Genomic DNA, 24,282 nt, shown 5'->3' on the forward strand with positions numbered 1-24,282 from the left:
GTCTAAATACTCAAGACCAAATACACCAATTAAATTAGCTTCTAGTTCATAGAGTAAGAAATGTGGGTGAACACTGGGGTACGATAGAGCTACAAATCCAAAACCAGAAAGAATTGCACTAGTCTTTTTTTTTTTTTTTTTACCATTAAGCTACCCAAAGGTAGGAGGAATCCTTTGGAGCTTTTTGGGGGGTGATGTACACTTTATGGCCTAAATATGTGAACACTCCACCTATTCATAAAGTTCATGACACACCCATTGCTAATAGATATATAAAACCAATAACATAAAAAATTTTATATGGTTTTAACACTGTGCCATTAGTTTGCTGAAGGCCATTTCATGTTCTCAGATACATGTATAATGCCTAGTTTACACTACATGATTTTTGCCCTGATTTTTGCTTGCCAACAGGTCAACGTTAGATGTGGCAGCTTGGAAGAAACTCGCTGTTCGCTTGGGGCTCTCGATCGGCTCTCGATCGCTATGTGTGAACTGTTAAACAACTTGGTCCGAGAGGCTCACCAAGCGCTTGCAGACTCAAGAAAAATATCTAGCATGTTAAATATCTGGATCAGTTGGTGACTCAAAATCATGTAGTGTAAAAGGTGTTGCGATCAGGTTGTAATTGTTATGAATGCAAAACACAGAAGGGAAACCCTAGGGAAGGAGTTGTTACTTTGTGAAACAGTGGCATAATATAGTTTATATCAAAATACATCGGCACACACAAGCTTTACAGTATTTGTGATTTCCACGTCAAACCGACAGACAATCCCTGCTGACCGTGAAGCCAAACCCACTCCTTTGCCCAGATTCAATTATTTTTTCCTCCTTGCTTTTACGCTGCACATCAGCGCACAAACAACTTTGATCGCTTGCTTCATTCTGACATCTTTGGACATAATCATTAAACCCCTAGTCACTTCTCGTCTGTGTTTTCATGACAAAACGTGGTTTGGGAGACCAGATAGACTTGTCTGAGATTCCTCCCGGTGATAGATGGTGTAGTGTGTGACCCCCTATCGCCGATCAGCCGTGTAGTGTGAAAACAACAGTGACATAAAAGACTCCCGATTACAAGAGATCCGGTTGTGTAATGTGAACTGTACAGCAATCTGAACAACTTGAAAGTCGTGTAGTGTGAACTTAGCATAAGGAACAATAGTTCTGCTTCAAAGCTCAAAGACTCTACTGAACCAAAGTGATGGCAAAATGACAGTCAAATTGAAATAGAAACTATGTCTTCCTCACAAAGCTTCTTATTACTGTCAAAAAGCAAATACAGCCTTTTAGTACTACAAATATTATTCCAGTCTTTTTCTTATTAACAGTCAAGCATAGTTGTGGTAGTGTGATGGTATTTTGCTGCTGCGCTGTGCCAAGACCCTGACAGTTTAATATTACTCAGGATACAATGAATACTATTCCATTACAACATTTTGGGGTAATTGAAGGGCCTCTTTCTATAGAACTAAGGCACAATTAGGTTGTGTAGAAGGACAGTGAGCCAAAAATACCAAATCAAGTTCACATCTGATTGGCTAAAAAGAAATAAAATTGTCACTTAAATTCTTAAGTCCTGATTTGAACCCAACAGAGATGCTGTGGTAAAACATGAAAGAAGCAGAACATATTTAAAATGAGCGGTTTATAAAAGTGGAGTGGGCTTAAACTCCCCCATAGTAACATGAGAGAATATTACCACATCACACAAAGCATTTTGTTACAGTAATTAATTTAAGTTGAGGTAATTTAGATGTTTGACAGCTTTCCTAAATAAAGTAAGTTATGTTGTGTAAAATATGTATGTACGTTTCCTTTGTGTAATATTGTTTGTTTAATGATCTGAAATCAACTAGAGTCACAAATACGCAATAAGGGCAATCAGAAAAGGGGCAAAAAAAAACTGTATTTTATTTCATTCTTTTTTTGATCAACTAGTTATTTTTATTTGCTTAAAATAGGCCAATTCAATCAGAGACCAACTAACAAAAATCAATATAATATGACAATGTTCGCATTATAAGACTTAAAAATTCGGTGTCGAAAACAACTAAATTTTCCAATGAAATTCCAATAAAATGAATTTAAATAGCAAACATCTCTTATAGTTTATGAAACAAGTGATGACTGTTTGTTTGTTTATTAGGATTGTAATGTCATGTTTTACACTTTTGGTTACATTCATGACAGGAAACGGTAGTTACTCATTACACAAGGTTCATCAGTTCACAAGGTTATATTAAACACAGTCATGGACAATTTAGTATCTCCAATTCACCTCACTTGCATGTCTTTGGACTGTGGGAGGAAACCAGAGCACCCGGAGTAAACCCACGCAGACATGGGGAGAACATGCAAACTCCACACAGAAAGGACCCGGACCAACCCACCTGGGGATCGAACCCATGGCCTTCTTGCTGTGAGGCGACAGTGCTACCCATTAGCCACCATGCATGACTGTTAATAATTATATTTTATTTGGTCATTCAGCTGTCATTTTTCTAATACTACACATGTGTCATGAATTTTGGTTACCAAAAGTACTAAACAGGAAGATCTCACAGCAGCTGGAGAGAAAGTGCTGTAACCGTGAAACATCTGAAAACACCCAGCATGAACTTTTTATCTTTTGAAAAATAAGAACTGGATTTAGCCATAGGCTTGATAATTGTAATGAGCCATGGATTTGTTTAATCAAACTGATTGTGCCACTGATTAAATGTTTGGACCATCAAACACCATAAAACTACAGGTTCAAAATAAACTTAAGTAGAAAATTAGTCCCAGATCTATAAGCTAGCTGTAGATATCAAAACTGCTTGTGCTACACCACAGATGACCCCTATTCATGTAAAAACAGAAACAAAGAAAGGCTCTTTCTTTAGCAAATGTCCTAATAAATCTTCACTGTTCCACTTGACCCACAGATTAGGAAAGGAAACTGGTAGAATTACCATTAAATCAGCTTTGAAAACTGTATAAAGGGGAAGAATTTACTGCACACGGCTGCTGCTCACTATCTCATCCATGTCTGAAACTACTGAGACCAAACAACTAGATACTTGTTTCTGGGTAAGGACCAAGTTTTTCTTTTTCTAAAAGACATTTTACAACAAAGTGTGGTTCAGGGACCGCTGGGGGTCTGTAAAGAGTTGGGAGGTCTAAATTTTTAATAAAACAATAATTGTTGAAAATAGGCCTTAAGAAACATGATATATGACAGTAAGCAGTACACAGGACTTATTAAAGCTTGAGTGAGAAGGACACCCAGGTGGCGCAGCGGGATATTCCGCTTGCACACCAGCACCGAGTTTCTGAGCTCCTCGGTTCGAAACTCTGTGTTGCCTCCGGTTGGCTGGGCGCCATCTAGCGGGCATAATTGGCAGCACCTGCAGCAGATACTAATTGGCCACCATATCTGCAGGGTGGGGGCCGGACTATGTGTGAGTTGGTGGGTCTTCATACACTGTGTAAGGACCCTGATTGGCGCAAGAGACGCCTGTGCAGAATGCAGGGGCGAGAAGAGGAGGGCTGTACACGTGTCGAAAGAGGTGTGTACAGCAACGTGCTCTCCTCGGATGCAATCTGGGGTAGCAGCGGAAGACAGAAAATTGAGTGTGCTAAATCGGGAGGAAAATGGGGAGAAAATGAGTGCCTGTGCCAACATACAGAAATATCTCAAACTACCAAAAGGTAAAGTGTGCATTCTAATTGTCATAACTGTACACTGAAAGAAAGACTTGCTTCTTATATTAATACAGATAAACTAATTTGGCATCACAAGTTGAATTTTAAAATAACCTTATTGTTATTTGTTATAGTTTGTTTTGGATTTACCATTAAAGAACTCAAGTTCAGTTAGGTAAATGAATTTCACTTGATTTTAAAAGTAACACATCAAGTACACCGTCTATGAGGCAAAGTAATGCCTAATTCATACTACATGATTTTTGCCATGATTTTCGCTCGCCGACTGGTCGCCGCTAGATGTGGCAGTTCGGAAGCAACTCAGCGTTTGCTCGGGGCTCGAAACTCGGCTCTCGATCGCTATGTGTGAACTGTTCAACAACCTGATCCGCTCGGTGACCCGAGAAAAATATCTAGCATGTTAAATATCTGAACCAGTCGGCGACTCAAAATCGTGTAGTGTGAAAGGCGGTGCGAGCAGGTTGCGAGTGGCAGTGAGTGCTGTGTCGAACTACAGCCAATGAGAACGCCAGATACAGAATTAAACCTCAAGGGGAGTTGTAAAAATGTGGACATTTTATAGTTTCTATCAGAATACATCGGCACACACACACACACAAGTCTGTGATCTTATCGCCAAGCCAATCCATAACACAAATGTTGCATTGCAAATAATATTTATTTACCTCCAACTCACTACAGAACAGACAATCCCTGCTGGTCGCATAGCCAAATCCACCCACATTCATTAATTTTTCCTCCTTGCTTTTACGCTGCACATCAGCGCACAAACAACTTTGATCGCTCGCTTATTGTTGACGTGCATTTTTGACATGGTATTGTTAAACCCCTCATCACTTGTGTGTTTTCGTGACAAAACATAGTTTGGGAGACCAGATAGACTCGCCTGCAATTCCTCCCGGTGATAGATCGTGTAGTGTGTAATCACCTATCGCCGACTTAAATGACTCCCGATTGCAAGAGATCCAGTTGTGAAGTGTGAACTGTACAGCGACCTGACAATTTGGAAAGTCGTGTAGTGTGAACTTAGCATAAGCTGTGCCAATATCTTGTGGAGGGACTTGTAAAAGAAGAAAACAAAATATATACAAAGCATTTATAGGTATTTGCCTACTGCCCTTAACATCTGAATAATTGTTTTCATTAAAGAAATATATGGGGTCCATTATTTATTTATGTATCTATTTTTATTTGTGCACAAAGGGGTCTGCTGCTTCAAACAGACTTAAAATGGCATTAAATGTGTAACTGTATTAAACAAAGCAAACCATGATTATGATGGGATGGATGGCAATAGCAATGACATTAGCAAAGGCTCAAAACAAAGGCCAGAGTTTCAAGCCTAAAATGACAAGCACCAAGAGAAATGTCAAATAATGTCAGCATCACTCTACTTGAGCTGAATAAGCCACTGGCAACAAGGCAGCAACGTTGTGGTTTGTGGCCATAACCAGCTTATTGGATTTAGCTTCTCTTCCTGATGCTAAATGGCAAAAATAGTATTTAGAGGATTTTCAGACACTGCTGTATCTCTTGAAGTGTTAGCTCTTTATGGTAAAAGGAAACGGAAGAACACCCTTAAGGCAAAACCTCAGAGGAGCACTGGAAGAAAACAACTGCACAGCTTTAACCTGGGGCTGTGTGTTTATAGGGTGATCTTTGACCTCACAGAGGTCGACAGCACGGGTGGGCCTTTGATCAAGTGGCCAGCCATACGCTTGTTTATTTATTCAAACTTAGAATATTGGGCCATTTTCTTATTCTGCAGTTCCTATAAGAGTTATTTAGTGAATGTTGTACACTTGGAATGAAAGCAGTTTAAGGGGAAATATTTACAAAATGGAAGAGACTAATCAACAAACTTAAAGCTGTATTAACCCTAACTGACCAAATATGGACTTGTAATTGCAAATCAACAGAAAATGTAAAATATTTAACTCATATGGCAAGTTATAAACATTTGACATTAAGGTTTAAGGGCAAGGTAAGTGTTACACTGCAAACCAATCTGTTATATAACCAAGAGTCCAACAGTAGTAACTGCACAGTGGTCAGTCATAAACCAGAAGTCTTCAAATTAATAGTATATTAACTGTTTAGCTACCACTGCCTGTATTTAATTTAAACATAATGCATTTATAATTTGAACTTGAGCTTGTAAGGTGTATATAAACAAAATAGTATGCACAAACAAAAATAATTATGGTAATTTTTTTTGGCTGCCCCCGAATTTAGGGGACGCCACAGTAAATCATTTATTTTACATTTACGTTTTAGGCATTTAACAGATGCTTTTATCCAGAGGGACATACAGTATATAGTCTGAGCAACTAAGAGTTAAGGGCCTTGCTCAAGGACCCAACAGTGGCAACATGGCAGTGGTGGGGTTTGAACCAGCAACCTTCTGCTTACTAGTCCAGTACCTTAACTGCTAGGCTACCTTAACCTTATCTGCCAGACTATTCACTGGCTTTGTTGGCATAAGGACAATGGGGGAGAGGGAAGGGCCAGAGAAATACTCATGGGTGTTCCTCTATTTAGGTGTCCACTTTATGGTTTGTATATCTGATTTGGCACAGTTTTTACACCAGTGCCCTTCCTAATACAACCCTCCCTACATTATCAGGGCTTGGGACCAGCACTGAGTGAACACTGACAAGTACACTCCCCAAAAAAATAAATACATTTACATTTTTGGCATTTAGCAGACGCCTTTATCCAAAGTGACTTATAGTACTGTGACAGTAAATTGTCTAAGGAATTGAGAATTAAGGGCCTTGTTCAAGGGCCCAACAATGACAAACCTGGCAGTGGTGGGGCCTGAAACAGTGATTTTTTGATTGCTAGTCCAGCACCCTAACCACTAGGCTACAACTGCCCTCAAAAAGAATAAATAAATAAAACATATCTGGATAAAGACAAATCCATAAACCACCAGGACTCAAAACAGGATCTGCTTTTGATTGCTACTCAGATGCTGCTTGCTATTTTAATTGATATTAAATTACATTTCTGCTCTCCACTGCCAGTGTGATTCTTATTTAGTTCTTGTCAGCACTAAAGACTCCATTGTTTATGTGACCTTAGTAGCCCCCACTTGCTCATTTGCCCTCCTACTCAATCAACCATTCAGTTATTGGCTCCCAAGAATAGTGAATGCAGGGTAGGAATATGCAATGGAATTCGCTTCAGTCAACATTTTTTTTGTAGCATATCAAGGTCGTAATGAGGGTAGAGCCACATCATTAAAGTACTAGGTGCAGTTCAAGAACACATTTCACAGTACATCACACCCTCACTCATTTACATAACACATTCATGTTTAGCAAGTCCGGATGTTTTGGAGATGGAGGAAAAATAAAGTACCTGGAAGAATCCTACAGAGTAAACAAACCAAACTCAAACAGTAACAAGGATCAATCGATGCATTAGCCAAAGAACCCAAAAGTCATAGATTTAATAACCATGATATTACTACTATACTAGTTAAAAGGTTTTAGGTTGTTTGACTCTTTATAATGACATCCAAACTGTAAGCATTAGCATGGAATATTTGCCAATACATTTTATCCATTGCTTTGTCTTTGCAATTATACATAAACTACACAAACTACCCAAAATTTGGGGCTTCTTTCTTGCATAGCAGTCCCCAGACCCATGCCAATGTAACGGATACCTGTTTTTTTCAGACCCTGAATATTTATTTATTTAATGGGATTTTAACGTCATGTTTTACACGGTTATATTCATGACAGGACAGGTAGTTACTGGTTACACAAGATTGATCAGTTCAAGTTTTTAATGTCAAACACAGTCATGGTGAATCTCCAATTCACCTCACTTGCATGTTTTTAGACTCTGGGAGGAAACCGGAGCTCCCAGAAAAAAACAATGTAGACATGGGGGAAAACATGCAAAGTCTGCACAGAAAGGACCCAGACTGCTCCACTTGGGAATCAAACCCAGGACCTTCTTGCTGTGAGGCGACAGTGCTACCCACCGAGCCGCCCTTCCTGACCCTAAAACCTACTGTTTCATTTTTTTTTAAATGGGTGCAGTCAAACTATTCCTGTTAATGAGTCATCTGAGTCACCAACAATAGTTATTAATAATTAATAATAAAACAAAATAGACCAGAGTTAAATAACATTTTGGGAATTTAAAATAATGACAAAATTACAGTGTATCACAAAAGTGAGTACACCCCTCACATTTCTGCAAATATTTCATTATATCTTTTCATGGGACAACACTATAGACATGAAACTTGGATATAACTTAGAGTAGTCAGTGTACAGCTTGTATAGCAGTGTAGATTTACTGTCTTCTGAAAATAACTCAACACACAGCCATTAATGTCTAAATAGCTGGCAACATAAGTGAGTACACCCCACAGTGAACATGTCCAAATTGTGCCCAAATGTGTCGTTGTCCCTCCCTGGTGTCATGTGTCAAGGTCCCAGGTGTAAATGGGGAGCAGGGCTGTTAAATTTGGTGTTTTGGGTACAATTCTCTCATACTGGCCACTGGATATTAAACATGGCACCTCATGGCAAAGAACTCTCTGAGGATGTGAGAAATAGAATTGTTGCTCTCCACAAAGATGGCCTGGGCTATAAGAAGATTGCTAACACCCTGAAACTGAGCTACAGCATGGTGGCCAAGGTCATACAGCGGTTTTCCAGGACAGGTTTCACTCGGAACAGGCTTCGCCAGGGTCGACCAAAGAAGTTGAGTCCACGTGTTCGGCGTCATATCCAGAGGTTGGCTTTAAAAAATAGACACATGAGTGCTGCCAACATTGCTGCAGAGGTTGAAGACGTGGGAGGTCAGCCTGTCAGTGCTCAGACCATACGCCGCACACTGCATCAACTCGGTCTGCATGGTCGTCATCCCAGAAGGAAGCTGACGCACAAGAAAGCCAGCAAACAGTTTGCTGAAAACAAGCAGTCCAAGAACATGGATTACTGGAATGCCCTGTGGTCTGACGAGACCAAGATAAACTTGTTTGGCTCAGATGGTGTCCAGCATGTGTGGTGGCGCCCTGGTGAGAAGTACCAAGACAACTGTATCTTGCCTACAGTCAAGCATAGTGGTGGTAGCATCATGGTCTTGGGCTGCATGAGTGTTGCTGGCACTGGGGAGCTGCAGTTCATTGAGGGAAACATGAATTCCAACATGTACTGTGACATTCTGAAACAGAGCATGATCCCCTCCCTTCGAAAACTGGGCCTCATGGCAGTTTTCCAACAGGATAACGACCCCAAACACAACCTCCAAGATGACAACTGCCTTGCTGAGGAAGCTGAAGGTAAAGGTGATGGACTAAACCCAATTGAGCACCTGTGGCGCATCCTCAAGTGGAAGGTGGAGGAGTTCAAGGTGTCTAACATCCACCAGCTCCGTGATGTCATCATGGAGGAGTGGAAGAGGATTCCAGTAGCAACCTGTGCAGCTCTGGTGAATTCCATGCCCAGGAGGGTTAAGGCAGTGCTGGATAATAATGGTGGTCACACAAAATATTGACACTTTGGGCACAATTTGGACATGTTCACTGTGGGGTGTACTCACTTATGTTGCCAGCCATTTAGACATTAATGGCTGTGTGTTGAGTTATTTTCAGAAGACAGTAAATCTACACTGCTATACAAGTTGTACACTGACTACTCTAAGTTATATCCAAGTTTTATTTCTATAGTCTTGTCCCATGAAAAGATATAATGAAATATTTGCAGAAATGTGAGGGGTGTACTCACTTTTGTGATACACTGTATGTCAACAAATCTGGAAAACCACTCAATGGCCAGCAGATTGGAAGCGGTCAGGTTAAAAAGGCAGGAAGGCATGCAAAAACCATCATAGAATCTCCCTCATATCACACGGCAGTAATATTATGCTGAAAATTATTCAATGGACAAAAGCTTTACATTGAAAGAGAACTGCCAGATGTGCAAGCAGGATTTAGAAAAAGCAGAGGAACAAGATATATTACAAATGTCCTCAGGAAGCTGAAAAGTGTCTTAGTGTCCAAAGGCAGAATGTCTACACTGATCAGCAAGCCTCAGTCTTGACAGAAAATGGCCAAACTGACTTGTTCCACATTGTTAAATGTGATAGACAAGGCTGCATTCTGTCAACACTCCTGTTCAACATGTTTGCAGAGCAATTAATGAAAGAAGGTGGACTGGAGGAAGATGATCAAGGATTTAAGATTGGTGGGAGAAACATCAATAACCTTCAATTTGTAGCTGACAACACTCATGGCAGAAAATCAGGAAGACCTGAAGGCCCTTATAAGATGGGACTTCTGCTTATTATAAAGAGGGAAAAAAGGCATGACAGCAGGAAAGATCTATAACTTTTCCACTGATGAAGATGTCAAAGTGGTGACAGCTTGAATCAATTATTTACCGCAAAGGATCCAGCAGTCAGAAAATTCAACTGGCACTTGGCAGAACAAGAATGAAGAAACTGGAAAACATCTTCAGATGTAAAGATAAACAAACATCAGAATTGTTCAAACTATGGTATTCTCTGTAGTTGCGTATCGATGTAAAACCATGACATTAAATAGCAGGACAGGAAAGAATATTCACTTTGGTGCTGATGAAGACATTCAAGTGTACCTTGAACGCCAAGGACTAATAAATTCAATCCCTATTCGACCAAATCAAATCTAATCTTTCACTCGAAAGCCCAGATAACCAAACTTAAATCTCATATTTGGACACATTATGAGAAGAACAAGTTCAGTGGAAAAGACACTATTGCTTTGGAAGAGCAAAAGGTAAAAGAGGAAGAGAATGGCCAGCAAAACAAATGGACAGTTAGAGAAACAACAAACTGGAATTAAGAAGCCTGAAGACCCAAACAGAAGGCAGAATGTTCTAGAGAAACACTATCTATTTGGTTGGCAGGAGTCAAATTTGACTTAATGGCACTTAAATACAAGAAAAAACAAAACACAGATTTTTACCCTCAAACATTTGAACTGTACAATATTTGATAGCAGGAGCTTTCCCTCACACACTTTTCAACCCAGCAAACATCAAACGATCACTATTACTAATAGCGTCTCATGAATGCAAATGTTATGCCACATGTGAGGTGCAATCATTTCAAAGCAAATGAGTTTCCATTCACATGAATGACCAGCTAGATAACAAGCACTGAATGAAAATGAGGAAAGGATGTGCTGATGTGAACCAAAAATTATTTGTGATAGTGTTTTCACTGTAGCTGGACTGAAGACGACCCCCACACAGACAATGCTGGAGCTTTACATAACTGTAGTGGGAGAGTAGGGAGGATCAGTGATGAAGGCCAGACCTGACAGAGCTTGCTTTGTGTTTGTCTACCCACGTATGCATCCGTGCTGACCGAAACAATAGGAGTTAAAACTGTCCTCTCCCTTATCAACAAGTTTAATACAGGACAAGCCAGATAACACCACATGTTCCAACCAGCAAAAGTACATCACATACAGAACACAAAGCTAATGTGACCACAGAGAATTAAACGAAGAGCCAAAATCACATTTACTAAATGTTCAGTATACATCAGATGTATTCACCAAAGCATAATTTGTGTCATAAAGCAACAACTGCCTTAAGATATTTTTAGGTATATTTTTTGGTTTGTTTATACTTCCACTTCAAACAGAAACTTACAAAATGCTTTAGAAAATGATTGGTGAGGTGGTTGAACAAAACCAGCTGAAATTTATGGCATTTTTGACTCTTAAATAAACCAACCTGAGATCAAATGAAAATTTGGAGTAAAGTAGCTCTGTCCCACATTGAAAATATTACCAAATACTAACAGATAAACATAAATTTCCACATTAAACTGAGAACTTGTTATAATTGAGTGCTACTGGGGGAGTCAGTGGATTTAGCATCACCTGCAATTCATACAAGGGTTCTTCAAAAAGTTTCTGCACTTTTTAAACTATTCATTAAGAATTTTAAGAACAAATTACATCACTTTTCTACATTGTCAACCCTTAATGGCATTATCAAAGAATCTCTCGAAATTCACAATATACACCACTGCATCAATTGTACCTTGAGAATGATCCACCACCTAAATAATACTTGCTCTGTGGGGGTCCTGACCATTGAAGAACAGGGTGAAAGCAGGTTAAAAAGGTATGTAGAGAAACAGATGGACTACAGTCAGTAATTGTAGAACTACAAAGTGCTCCTATATGGTAAGTGGAGCTGATGAAATGGACAGTAATAATAGATACAAGGTGGTTTTAATGTTATGGCTGATCAGTGTATTTATCTCAGTAGCATGACTGTTTCTCACGCAATGCCATCTAGGGATTCAAAGATCACACAGATATAATAGTGGTTTCCAGCCATGCCCTACACCAACTGATGTTTTTTCCAGATTCAATAAAACTTTTAGATAGATGATGGAATACTTAATTATTTGCAAATCTTGTGCTGAGAAATCTGCACAAAGTGGTGAGCCATGACCCATCTTTGCTTGAAAACACTGAGCCTTTGGTGGATCCTTATTTAATGCCCAATCACGAAATCCTCACCTGTTTCAGATTCACATGCTTATTGTGGAATGTTTTAAAATGGTGTAACTTGAATATTCTATCAACTTTTGGGAACAGGATTAATAAATAATGCCTATAGTGCTTATGGGCAGTTGTAGCCTAGTGGTTAAGGTACTGGTCCAGTAATTAGAAGGTCGCTGGTTCAAGCCTCACCACTGCCAGGTTGCCACTGTTGGGCCCTTGAGCAAGGCCCTTAACCATCAATTGCTTAGACTGTATACTGTCACAGTACTGTAAGTCGCTTTGGATAAAAGCTTCTGCTAAATGCCAAAAATGTAAATGCTTAGCATAATACAGTGAAAACTGTTGCTTTTGCACTGCAGTTATTCTTTGATTGAAACTCTTGTATATGGATGCTGGATCCTGTATAAAAACTGACAGCCAAGATTAAATGCTACAGGTGCAAAACACAGGAGGGAAAGATCTTCATGCCTTTTAAAGTTCAGAGAGAAACCTTCTGAGCGTGAAAGCTGAAATTAGAGCTCACAATCATGTCTTTCACTAGTGAAGGGAGGGACGAGAAGAGCTACTCATACTACTACTCTAATGGCTCTAGCAGAGACAAATCCCAAATTTTTATGGTGCCGGGAATGGGTGTCATTACTTACAGATCCTCAACCACTGAAGTAACATGAGAGGCTTATAAGGGTCGTGTTAATGTTCGATCTGCTGCTGCAGTCGTAGCATTAGAGCAAGTAGAAGAGGAAAAAAGAAAGACAGCACACAGTAAACATTTCTACATGTGAACTACTGCCCATATTATTTGTTTTTATGAGTACAAGGCTGGCAGTAACACATAAAGCATGGTTTTAGGAAGACTTAAACTCATCACTTCTTGAACCTGGCAGCCTAGCTCATACACACTAACCCCAACACACACAAACCACACTCAGCTTTAGATTAGTTCTTCAAAAGCAGGCACAGTCGTGGGCTAAAGTAGTATTAAACACAAAAATCTTAAGCATAATAAAGTCTGGCTTTTTACTCTGTTGTCATTTCTAATGTCTTATGTTTTTTTTTGGTTAGCATTAGTCTCGGGGCCCTTCCAATCACATTTAGGTTTTTGAATGGTCTTTCCATAGTCCTGACCATCAAAGTCAAGTCTGATAAAAGGGAAAAAAGCAACAATTTTGGTTTAGACATGTATGCCATGTGGTCAATCAGTTGTGCCACAAGCCACATCAAAACATGTGCATTGTGTCAACAGAGCGAAGTGCCAAAATACTAGGTTTGCTGTATGAAACACTGATCCAGCACAAGTAAGTAGGTTTTAGCCTCTGGGCCCTTCCAGTCACATTTATCATTATCATTAGATCAGCTGAATTTTTAATCAGACTCTTACACATTAAAGACCAACAAAGTTAGAAAACTGACTGATTAAATTGTTGTATTTTTTTAAATATAAGAATGTTAACATTTTAAAAGTACTTATCTTTCTTAACATTTGATTGAAACATGTTCATCATCATTAAGTATTTGCCAAAAAAGTCAAGTTAATGTGTGGCCCAATTTGCCTGACATCAGTATTCTTAAGTTTAAATCACTCCTGTTGTTTTGGCAATATCATTTAGGTAATACCACTGTTGACACACAAATGTCATTTCCAGTATAAGCTTTCTGACATACAGTGTATCACAAAAGTGAGTACACCCCTCACATTTCTGCAAATATTTCATTATATCTTTTCATGGGACAACACTATAGACATGAGACTTGGATATAACTTAGAGTAGTCAGTGTACAGCTTGTATAGCAGTGTAGATTTACTGTCTTCTGAAAATAACTCAACACACAGCCATTAATGTCTAAATGGCTGGCAACATAAGTGAGTACACCCCACAGTGAACATGTCCAAATTGTGCCCAAATGTGTCGTTGTCCCTCCCTGGTGTCATGTGTCAAGGTCCCAGGTGTAAATGGGGAGCAGGGCTGTTAAATTTGGTGTTTTGGGTACAATTCTCTCATACTGGCCACTGGATATTCAACATGGCACCTCATGGCAAAGAACTCTCTGAGGATGTGAGAAATAGAATTGTTGCTCTCCACAAAGATGGCCTGGGCTATAAGAAGATTGCTAACACCCTGAAACTGAGCTACAGCATGGTGGCCAAGGTCATACAGCGGTTTTCCAGGACAGGTTCCACTCGGAACAGGCTTCGCCAGGGTCGACCAAAGAAGTTGAGTCCACGTGTTCGGCGTCATATCCAGAGGTTGGCTTTAAAAAATAGACACATGAGTGCTGCCAGCATTGCTGCAGAGGTTGAAGACGTGGGAGGTCAGCCTGTCAGTGCTCAGACCATACGCCGCACACTGCATCAACTCGGTCTGCATGGTCGTCGTCCCAGAAGGAAGCTGACGCACAAGAAAGCCCGCAAACAGTTTGCTGAAGACAAGCAGTCCAAGAACATGGATTACTGGAATGCCCTGTGGTCTGACGAGACCAAGATAAACTTGTTTGGCTCAGATGGTGTCCAGCATGTGTGGCGGCGCCCTGGTGAGAAGTACCAAGACAACTGTATCTTGCCTACAGTCAAGCATGGTGGTGGTAGCATCATGGTCTTGGGCTGCATGAGTGCTGCTGGCACTGGGGAGCTGCAGTTCATTGAGGGAAACATGAATTCCAACATGTACTGTGACATTCTGAAACAGAGCATGATCCCCTCCCTTCGAAAACTGGGCCTCAAGGCAGTTTTCCAACAGGATAACGACCCCAAACACAACCTCCAAGATGACAACTGCCTTGCTAAGGAAGCTGAAGGTAAAGGTGATGGACTAAACCCAATTGAGCACCTGTGGCGCATCCTCAAGTGGAAGGTGGAGCAGTTCAAGGTGTCTAACATCCACCAGCTCCGTGATGTCATCATGGAGGAGTGGAAGAGGATTCCAGTAGCAACCTGTGCAGCTCTGGTGAATTCCATGCCCAGGAGGGTTAAGGCAGTGCTGGATAATAATGGTGGTCACACAAAATATTGACACTTTGGGCACAATTTGGACATGTTCACTGTGGGGTGTACTCACTTATGTTGCCAGCCATTTAGACATTAATGGCTGTGTGTTGAGTTATTTTCAGAAGACAGTAAATCTACACTGCTATACAAGTTGTACACTGACTACTCTAAGTTATATCCAAGTTTTATTTCTATAGTGTCGTCCAATGAAAACATATAATAAAATATTTGCAGAAATGTGAGGGGTGTACTCACTTTTGTGATACACTGTATATAAGGGATCTTCAAAAAGTTTCTGCACTTTTGTATTTTGCTTGGAAACGGTGAGGGTGGGAGGAGTAGTAATTGGTCGTGCATGAGAGACTCAGAGAGCTTATAGTCCAGATTTAGCACCATCTGATTTCTACCTTTTTGGAAAGCTCAAAGAAGCTTTAAGGGGAAGAAGTTTTTAATGTGATGATGACGTGAAAGCAGCGGTGCATCAGTGGCTACACACTTAACCAAAAACATTTCTTGCTGATGGCATTAAAATGGTACGACCTTCACAAAGGAAGGTGACTATGTAGAAAAGTGATGTCATTTGTTTTGGAAATTCTTAATAAATAGAGTTTAAAAAAAAAAAAGTGTGGAAACTTTCTGAAGAACCCTCATAGAACTTTGATAGATTTAAATCGTTACATCTACAAGATGGACCAACAAGGTAGGAGTGTCTAATAGAGTGGACAGTAAGTGGACACAGTATTACTCCAGCAGCGCTGCTGTGTCTGATCCACTCATACCAGCACAACACACACTAACACACCACTAAGCTTTAAGGTCTTTTTGTTTTTATAAGGTCATGCCTATTTAATCAGATGTCCTTCACTATGATTAGATCTCAGTGGAAACAACTGGTCTTTATTTTTCACACAGAGATTTATTATTAATCGAGGTACCAAGTTGGCAGTCTAACGTGTTTCATAAGATTAATGTCCTACCATTAGAGTTTTTAAATTTTTTAAAAATGAAAGGCTTTTCTCCCTAAATGATCCATAATGTGCACTCTACTAGATAAGGGGTAAGCAAGCGGTTTCTTCCCTCTTGTTGTTGTGAAAAGTTAAAACATTTAAAAAGCAGTGTGTAACAAAAGAAAGCTCTAATCAGATGTCTAAACTAAGTAGCAGCTCACAGTGCCAACTTATGTCTGATCATAAAGCCTGTATGGACCATCATCATGCCAGGATACTATAAGTTTCTCAACATGTAGCCAGTGTGCAATTAGTCTTTCCAGTATTCATTCGAGACTAAACACAGATGGCATTTAAAGAAAGAAAGGTCTGCTTGTGTGGTAGAAAAACCTTCCCAGAAGCCATGTTGACGTCATTGCTTGCTTGCTGCTATCAGACAGACCGAATGACAAAACATTATATCCAAAGTACGTCACTATTACACCAGAGGTATGACGTTTGTGCCAGGCTCCATGATACCTGACTAATGTAAGCAGCCTAAAGAATGGCACTTGTTGTAGTACACAGAGAGGTCCAGTGCTGTAACAATACTTATGTGTTCAGGTCAAACCAACAAAGAAAACATTTATAAAACATTATTCAGCTAACTGCAACTAGCTGGCTTATCCCAAGTAAAAAGGTCTTTGAAAACTCTTCCAGGTCATTAAAAAGCATCATAATATCTAAATGCAATAAGTAGAAAGAATGTAGTTTAAACTAACCAATGGCATACTTGAGCTGACAAAAGGTTGCTACAATTATCCGATCCAAGTCAAATCAAATTGTAGCATTGTTGAACTTAATACTTTTAAACGTGTTTGACTAAAAGCATTCAACAAAATAAAAACAGCATTTGAAGTGCACTGAACATTTGTGGAAGATATTTCAAAACTTCTGCTGTGCCTCACACGTTCAAGTTTAGGCTAGAACATACACTGATCAGCCATAACATTAAAACCACCTCCTTGTTTCTACACTCACTGTCCATTTCATCAGCTCCACTCACCATATAGAAGCATTTTGTAGTCTGCAATTACTGACTGTAGTCCATCTGTTTCTCTGCATGCTTTGTTAGCCCCCTTTCATGCTGTTTTCAATGGCCAGGACTCTCCCAGGACCACTACAGAGCAGGTGTTATGTAGGTGGTGGATGGTTCTCAGCACTGCAGTGACACTGACATGGTGTTGGTGTGTTAGTGTGTGTTGTGCTGGTATGAGTGGATAAGACACAGCAGAGCTGATAGAGGTTTTTAAACACCTCACTGTCACTGCTAGACTGAGAATAGCCCACCAACCAAAAACATCCAGCCAACAGTGCCCCGTGGGCAGCATCCTGTGACCACTGGTGAAGGTCTTAAAGATGACCAACTCAAACAGCAGCAATAGATGAGCGATCGTCTCTGACTTTACATCTACAAGGTGGACCAACTAGGAGTGTCTAACAGAGTGGACAGCGAGTGTAGAAACAAGGGAGTGGTTTTATTGTTATGGCAGATTGGTGTAGTTTATATTGGCATTCTTGGATGGAGTTACTGGATGTTTAAAAAGAGATTAAATAGAGGTGGGAGGGGAAAAGCATGGAAATGTGATTCAATGTCGAATCTAGTATGAAGTGTTTAACTAAAAAAATGATATAAAATGCAGTTCTTTATACATTTTGAACCATTCTTAAACTAAAACTTAAGTAAAGTTGTTGTTGTGTATTTAATAGTTCTGAACATGAATTTCATAGTAAAATACTGAGGACACCACAACTTAACATCTGCACTGGACTTAAATGAGAACAAAAATAAAAATATGGCGTATAGAACTACAGATAGTTCTATACTACTCTAGAACTATACAGATAGTATTACAAATCAAAGTAAACAGTAAAACAAACTAAAAGTTGTGACTATTCATATAAAAGCTTCCAGAGAAGAGAACTTTATCAGCAAAACCCTTCAAAGTGCTTGTAAAAAGCTGAAAAAATTTAAACCAGAAAAGCAAAGTCTATTTTCATTACAAACTGTTGTTCCTGCAAATCCTTCATATTTTTTTAAAACCCTCAAGCCACCTTTCTACATTCCTTCAGGCTCAGGAAAGAGTTAAAGCCAAGAAAAGAGAAAGGAATCTCTTTAAAGTCCAACAAGAGGGACTACTTGATTAGACTGGCTGCCTAAAAGCCAAGGATCCAGGTCATGACAAATGTTTAGAACGTCCCCAAAATTAAACAGAAAAGGAAATACAATAGCGTTTTCCTAAGCCCTGTCTAGTGACCTTTTACCTCTAAGTAGATAGTTCAAAAGGCACAGACTAGTGATCTTAGTGACTCAATCACAATAGACAGTGCATGCTGTGGTAAATATGGTCAGCTGTATTAAACACAGGGTTTGTGTTTTGACCATAAGTTGTATGGACTTAGTTCAGGACTGGTTCTGTTTTTTTATACAGTATAATGGATCGCGTATGCTTTTAGTCACATTATGCTGCATATTAACTTTTTGAGAAGATACTTCAAAACAACCACTAAATTCTCTACTTACTGGAAAGATTTGGCTCTACATTTAACAGACAGCATTATCGCTTAAACAAAGCTCTTCAGTTGGAGTTCTGTTTGGAAATATTCATATTTCTGCATTAACTTCATAAAAATGGGTCACATCTTCAGCCAAGTCATTATAATAAAAACACATTCTGCCCAGCACATTCATACAGTGCTGTGAAAAAGTATTTGCCATCTTCCAAATTTCATTTATTGCATTGCATTTGTCACACTTACAGTGTATCACAAAAGTGAGTACACCCCTCACATTTCTTCAAATATTTCATTATATCTTTTCATGGGACAACACTATAGACATGAAACTTGGATATAACTTAGAGTAGTCAGTGTACAGCTTGTATAGCAGTGTAGATTTACTGTCTTCTGAAAATAACTCAACACACAGCCATTAATGTCTAAATAGCTGGCAACATAAGTGAGTACACCCCACAGTGAACATGTCCAAATTGTGCCCAAATGTGTCGTTGTCCCTCCCTGGTGTCATGTGTCAAGGTCCCAGGTGTAAATGGGGAGCAGGGCTGTTAAATTTGGTGTTTTGGGTGCAATTCTCTCATACTGGCCACTGGATATTCAACATGGCACCTCATGGCAAAGAACTCTCTGAGGATGTGAGAAATAGAATTGTTGCTCTCCGCAAAGATGGCCTGGGCTATAAGAAGATTGCTAACACCCTGAAACTGAGCTACAGCATGGTGGCCAAGGTCATACAGCGGTTTTCCAGGACAGGTTCCACTCGGAACAGGCTTCGCCAGGGTCGACCAAAGAAGTTGAGTCCACGTGTTCGGCGTCATATCCAGAGGTTGGCTTTAAAAAATAGACACATGAGTGCTGCCAGCATTGCTGCAGAGGTTGAAGACGTGGGAGGTCAGCCTGTCAGTGCTCAGACCATACGCCGCACACTGCATCAACTCGGTCTGCATGGTCGTCATCCCAGAAGGAAGCTGACGCACAAGAAAGCCCGCAAACAGTTTGCTGAAGACAAGCAGTCCAAGAACATGGATTACTGGAATGCCCTGTGGTCTGACGAGACCAAGATAAACTTGTTTGGCTCAGATGGTGTCCAGCATGTGTGGCGGCGCCCTGGTGAGAAGTACCAAGACAACTGTATCTTGCCTACAGTCAAGCATGGTGGTGGTAGCATCATGGTCTTGGGCTGCATGAGTGTTGCTGGCACTGGGGAGCTGCAGTTCATTGAGGGAAACATGAATTCCAACATGTACTGTGACATTCTGAAACAGAGCATGATCCCCTCCCTTCGAAAACTGGGCCTCATGGCAGTTTTCCAACAGGATAACGACCCCAAACACAACCTCCAAGATGACAACTGCCTTGCTGAGGAAGCTGAAGGTAAAGGTGATGGACTAAACCCAATTGAGCACCTGTGGCGCATCCTCAAGTGGAAGGTGGAGGAGTTCAAGGTGTCTAACATCCACCAGCTCCGTGATGTCATCATGGAGGAGTGGAAGAGGATTCCAGTAGCAACCTGTGCAGCTCTGGTGAATTCCATGCCCAGGAGGGTTAAGGCAGTGCTGGATAATAATGGTGGTCACACAAAATATTGACACTTTGGGCACAATTTGGACATGTTCACTGTGGGGTGTACTCACTTATGTTGCCAGCCATTTAGACATTAATGGCTGTGTGTTGAGTTATTTTCAGAAGACAGTAAATCTACACTGCTATACAAGCTGTACACTGACTACTCTAAGTTATATCCAAGTTTTAGTTCTATAGTGTTGTCCCATGAAAAGATATAATAAAATATTTGCAGAAATGTGAGGGGTGTACTCACTTTTGTGATACACTGTACATGTTTCAGATCATTAAACTACTTTTAATATTAGATAAAGTTAACCCAAATAAACACAAAAGGCTTTTTTAATTATGATTTCATTTATTGAAGGAAAAATCTTGTTCACCCCTACCTGCCCCTATTGCATCCCTGAACATACTTCCCTTTTTCCTGTCTACCTGATTTATATAAATTAACCAGTTAACCTAACTTAAATAAAAATGGGTTCAATTTCACTAACCAAACCCAGGTGTGATTACTGCCAGACTTGTTGAGTCTAAACATTAATTACACAGAACCTGTCTAGCAATGTGAGGGAGGCTAGAAGCCGTCAAAAAGTAGCACATGATGGTCTAAAAAGATTCAAACGCAGCTGCAAAACAAAGTAGTTAAAATCTACCAGTCTGGAAAAGGTTACAAAGTGATTGCCAAGGCTCTGGGACTCTAGGGATCCACAGTGAGAGCAATTATACACAAAATGAGTAAACTTGTAACTAGGGCTGGCACCGATCTGATACTCTGTATCGGTATCGGTCCGATATTGGCCCAAATCACTGGATCGGATATCGGAAGGAAAAAAACGTGTAATCCGAACCGAAACTGTTGCTTAATGTAAATAACACTTAATGTAAATAAGGCTATTCATAAATGAAAACACACTGATCTACTTAAACTTTTAGCATTTTAAACATCATCTACTACTGCCACATCTAAAAACACTGTTTTACGGCATGTCATTAAAAGGGTCTACAAATGGAAGATGTGGATGTCAATCAAACGCGATGGACCAATTAGAATTGACGCAGTGTTTGGTTTAGATTTTCCTCTAAAGTTCTGTCACGTTTTTAGATGATTAAAAACCAAAGCCGCTTATTAAAAAACCCTGCAGAGGACATCTGTGGCTAAATGGGAAATGGTGTAGTTTGTTTTATTTCACAACATTAATGGATTAATCGTTGAGGATGTGCAATATCTCCAAGTCGGGACAAGATAAGTACATTTGTTTATTTTTTATTATTTAATTGTTTCATTTTTATTGCTTATAAATAATATTTTAATTATTTATTTTATAATTTTTTCGCTGCCTCTTCAAGGTGTAGACTTGAGATCTAGAATTTTATATTAAAATTATAATTTATTTGTTAAATACAGATAAAGTTGCACTTTAAATTTTATTTTAAATGTTTGTACGGTGCAGTTAAACAAGCCAAAAATGCTGCTAAATGTTCTGTGTGTAAAAGTTAAAATAAAAACAGCAGTTTTTCAGAAGTGTGATGTTGTAGGTTCTGTTTTTATTCCTTTAGAATATTGTGAGCACTGTTATTTAGATAGCTAGTCTAACCATGGTGCATTGAGACATGTATTATTACTGCTTAGTTGTTTGAGAGGAGAAATGGTGGTATCTGATTGGTATTGGTATCGGCAGATACTCAATTTGCAGTATCGGTATCGGACATAAAAAAGTAGTATCGAATTAGCCCTACTTGTAACAGTGATAAGCCTTTCCAGGAGTGGCCGGCCTATCAAAAATTTCACAAAGAACAAACAACTCCTCCATGAGGTCACAAAAGAACTCGGATGTACATCTGGAATAACCTGTGTAGTGATACATGTGCAAATGTTTGGAAGACATGGGTCCTGTTACATCTGGCGTAAAGCTACGGTCGGATACCACCTTAGGAACAACATACCAACAGTCAAACATGATAGTGTGATAGTTTGGAGCTGCTTTGCTTTCACAGCACCTTGATGACTTGTGATAATTGATAGAACCATAAATTCTGCTCACCCAATAGTGACCTAAAGCTCAAGCAGTCGAGTTATGCAGCATGACAATGATCCAACGCACACAAACAGGTACACCTCTGAATGGCTCAGAACTAAAAAAATTAAGGTTTGGGAGTGGCTGAGTCAAAATCTTGATGTGAATCCAATGGAGATGTGGTGGCAAGACCTTAAGCAGATAGTTTTTGTTCAAAAACCATTTAATGTGGCCAAATTAAAATAATTCTGCAAAGATGAGTGGGCCAAAATTCCTGTGTGGAAAAAAATCAATGTGTTCAACAGTCATTAAAAGTGCAATTGTTTGTGAGTTATATGTATAGTCAGGATGCGTTTGTACTTCATGATTTGGATTAAGATCACACGTTCTACGTAATTATCATTGATAAAATCCACATAATTCCAAAAAGCTTTTAACAGGGAACTATCTAGATGGTGTCTCACTGATGAAAAAGCATGAACAATTTATCACTTGTCGCTTTTTAACGTTTTCCCAGAGACCTCAGTATACATCACACCTTCCAGTTCAGTTGAAGTGCAAAGCCATTTCTCAGTCAGTGTTAAAATCAACAACTAGCGCACTCCCTCTCTGCTCTTATGGCTCTGCAGATGAGAGGGGCTGAAGGATTTTTTCAACTTTATTTCTTGACCTCTGATCTTAGCGGGTGCGGAGCGGAAAAGCAGATGGCTGAGGCGCACTCCCACGCTTAAGCAGGGCTACACAGGGGACTATTTTTTCGTCGTCTCCGTCCATTACTGCTTATTGACCTCACCCTCTGCCTCCACAATTACCCTGCACTGTGGAAATATAAAGCCGTTTATTTAGTCTTGGTCTTCCTACTACCTGTATATATATATATATATATATATACATACAGTATATATACATACATATACACGCATTGTGGACAAAGATCTGTGATTGGAGTTTCATATAGACCTGATGGCTAAAGTTGGCTGTGTATCATCAACAACACTAAATAACTAAATGACTGACCAGAGTATCATCCTCCTGGTTAAAGAATATTTCAGTTCTTCTAGGTTTTATCAAACGCATTTATATTGTATAAACTATTAAAGGCCAAAAAATTATTATTTGAACAAAAAAATTCACATAAAATTCTGAAGGTAGTTGGTAAATTCATGAACATTTACATTTTTAGGATTTAGCACACATAAGGTTAAGAGCCTTGCTTAAGTGCCTATCAGTGACAACCTGGTAGTGGTGGGGCTTAAACCAGCAACCTTTTGATTACTAGTCCAGCATGGCTAGGCTGCAAATGCCCATTTATATATACAATATCCTAATATTGTGTTGGTCCCCCTTTTGCTGCCAAAACAGCCCTGCAACTGTGATACACTGTGTATTCTGACACCTTTCTATCAGAACCAGCATTAACTTCTTCAGCAATCTGAGCTACAGTAGCTCGTCTGTTGGATCGGACCACACGGGCCAGCCCTCGCTCCCCACGTGCATCAATGAGCCTTGGCGGCCCATGACCCTGTCGCCGGTTTACCCGTTCCTTATCTAGACCACTTTTGATAGATACTGACCCCTGCACACCAGGAACACACCACAAGAGCTGCAGTTTTGGAGATGCTCTGACCCAGTCGTCTAGCCATCACAATTTGGCCCTTGTCAAACTAACTCAAATCCTTACGCTTGCCCTTTTTCCTGCTTCTAACACATCAACTTTGAGGATAAAATGTTCACTTGCTGTCTAATATATCCCACCCACTAACAGGTGCCGTGATGAAGAGATAATCAGTGTTATTCACTTCACCTGTCAGTGGTCATAATGTTATGCCTAGTCGGTGTATGTTACTATGTAACGCTAATGTAACGCTAATTTTAAAGCAAAACCAAGACTATAAAATGCTTTTTCAATTGATTACCTGTGTAGTTTTTATACCTGTAGAAATTATACAGTAATTAGTTGCG

This window comes from Trichomycterus rosablanca, chromosome 10 (genome assembly GCF_030014385.1).
Source record: "Trichomycterus rosablanca isolate fTriRos1 chromosome 10, fTriRos1.hap1, whole genome shotgun sequence".
NCBI classification, from domain to species: Eukaryota; Metazoa; Chordata; class Actinopteri; order Siluriformes; family Trichomycteridae; genus Trichomycterus; species Trichomycterus rosablanca.